This window comes from Eumetopias jubatus, unplaced genomic scaffold (genome assembly GCF_037043125.1).
Source record: "Eumetopias jubatus isolate StellerSeaLion01/CBP00866 unplaced genomic scaffold, mEumJub1_p1.0 scaffold_4, whole genome shotgun sequence".
In the NCBI taxonomy this organism is placed as follows: domain Eukaryota; kingdom Metazoa; phylum Chordata; class Mammalia; order Carnivora; family Otariidae; genus Eumetopias; species Eumetopias jubatus.
Window position 1 is genome coordinate 23,437,596 of NW_028274810.1, and position 2,785 is coordinate 23,440,380.

The 2,785-nt window shown below is 36.9% G+C and overlaps 1 non-coding gene across 1 annotated transcript; it reads right to left on the reverse strand.

Moving 5' to 3' along the window:
• Positions 1-791: 791 nt before the first annotated feature.
• LOC114208131 (U6 spliceosomal RNA) lies at positions 792-897 on the reverse strand. The gene has a single exon (XR_003608976.1). It is a non-coding gene; the product is annotated as a U6 spliceosomal RNA (small nuclear RNA).
• Between the last annotated feature and the right edge of the window lie 1,888 nt (positions 898-2,785).

A 2,785-nucleotide genomic window follows, 5' to 3' on the forward strand; every position in this document is an offset into this window, starting at 1 on the left:
TTTTCAACTTCACTAGTGATCATATAAACATGAAATAATAAAAAGATACTTTTTTTGCCTATGAAATTGGTAATGATTAATGATTAAAAGAAGTAATTAGGACAAAGCTACCATAAAAACTGTCTCTTGCATTGTCTAAACAGTACAATACTGCAGGAACAGAAGCTGACAATATGTTAGCAAGGGCTAGCCAAAGGCCTTAGAAGAATCCATACCTTTGATCTGGTGATTTCAGTTCTAGAAATCTCCTCCATGGAATTAGGGATTCATAAAAAGAGTTTTATACAGAGGTGTTTACTACAGTCTTGGTTATGATAACAAATAAACCCAGTAACATCAACAACAACAAAAGAGCAAAACAAGACAAAAACAAAACAACCTGAAAATGAGTATTTTTAATGAGTTAAAGGTGGAGAATGATTTCACAAATTATGGTTCAATTATATGGCAGAATTATTATCCACCATGTATTTTTTTAAGTTTTTATTTAAATTCCATTTAGTGTAGAATTAATTTCAGGTGTGTAATTTAGTGATTCAAAACCTCCACACATCACCCAGTGCTCATCATCACAAGTGCCCTCCTTAATCCCCATCACCTATTTCACCCATCCCCCCCAGCCACCTCCCCTCTGGTAACCATCAGTTTGTTCTCTATAGTTAAGAATGATTCTTGGTTTGCCCCTCTCCTTTCTTTCTTTTTTCCCCCTTTGCTCTTTTGCTTTGTTTATTAAATTCCACATATGAGTGAAATCACCTGGTATTTGTGTTTCTATTTCTTTCTACCTGGGCAAAAATATGGAACCTTCATGAATTTGTGTGTCATCCTTATGCAGGGGCCATGCTAATCATCTCTGTATTGTTCCAATTTTAGTATATGTGCTGCCAAAGTGAGCCCTACCCACTATATTTTTTTTAAAAGAGACTTTATTTTTTTTAAGATTTTATTTATTTATTTGAGAGAGAGAGAAAGAGAAAGAGTGTCCACGTTGTGGGGGAGGGGCAGGGGCAGTGGGAGAGAGAGAATCTCAAGCAGACTATCTGTTGAGCACAGAGCCCCGCTTGGGGCTTGATCTCATGACCCTGAGATCATGACCTGAGATGAAATCAAGAGTCTGATGTGTGGGATGCTGAGTGGCTCAGTTGGTTAAGTGTCTGCCTTTGGCTCACGTCATGATCCCAGGGTCCTGGGATCAAGTCTGGCATTGGGCTCCTTGCTCATCAAGGAGCCTGCTTCTCCCGCTCTCTCTGCCTGCTGCTCCTCCCCCTGCTTCTGCTCTCTCTCTCTGACAAATAAAGAAATAACCTCTTAAAAAAAAAAAAGTCCGATGCTTAATGAATTGAGCCACCCAGGGACCCCGATCATAGTTTTAGTGCATCCATTATTAGCCATGTTTGGAAATAATTTTTAATAACATGAAAATACACGCATATATATACATGCATATTGTAAATATTATATATCATAGACATTATATCAAGCTGTTATTAACCATGTTTTGGAAGACATTTTATTAACTTAGGGATATATACATACATATGTCATAATATACAAGTATGCATGTATCATACAAGTATATTACATAATTACATCATAATAAAATACTGCCTACATCTAAACAAGTAAATCTACACATATACACAGATGCATACACACACACCGTAGAAAAAGACTGGAAGGAAATAAATGAAACCCTTAACTGCATGCTATTACTATTTGATAGAATGATGGGGCTAAAAGAAAAAATTGCGTGAGCAATCCTATTATAGAGATGAGATTTACGCAGCAGTTTTGCATACTTCTCAACTTGAGTCTCACTACAATCCTGTGGGTAAGTGCAGGCAGGTATTATTTTCCCTTTTATAGAGAAAGGTGCTGAGGCTCAGGGAGGTGCTTGGTTTAATCAAGGTAAAAAGGCAGAGCTGAAATTTGAACATGGATCATTTGATGCCATATCTGGAGCTGCTTTCATTTCACTAAACTAAGTTGACTCTTAAAGATCATGTGGCTAGAAAATCTATAGGTATAGGGAGGCCAGGAAATAGTGAGAACCTACAGTTACAATTCTTGAAAGTTTCACAGCTGTTAATAAATAGGAAAAGATGATTGAGATTCTAAGTAGTAAATGCAAATGAAAGTTTCTGCAGGGTTAAAGGAAATTATTTATTATTCACAATATCTGAGCACACTGGCTAAATTGAAGAGCCTTTTTCATGAGTCATCCCTGAGACTTTTGAAGGAAAGTAAGTGGGTATTATCTCAGTCTACACAAAAGGAGACAAATTCATAAAGAAGGGAAGAATACACTTGACACACACACATTGAGACAGTGGACGAGAGTAAGGTAAATTTCACATTCTCAGCTTCTGTGTCATGAAGTGGCTTCATATTCTTATACTCCAAACAGGGTATGCTGCTGAGGGGTCCTCAGGGCTTGTTACAGGTGAGTATGAGCAAATGCACTGCTCCCTGAAGTGCCTACCTTTCTACTTTATCTTATTTCCCTTCATATTCCATTTTGTGTTCCCAAATAAGAACTTGAGCATTCTTAGCCAAGAATTCTGGAATTAGAAAAATGAGCATTGGAGTAATTTTATGCTTATCAGAAAGCCACAACATGTAACCTTTACTCCTCCTTCATTTGAAAAAAAAAAAAAAACAAAAAACAAAAAACAAACCACAGACTATACTGTGGTTGGTACAGGAAGTCCCTGTGGGGTATCTCCTGGGTGCCAATTATTTTTATCTTTCCATATCATGTTTTTATTTCATTTCATCAGTAAGT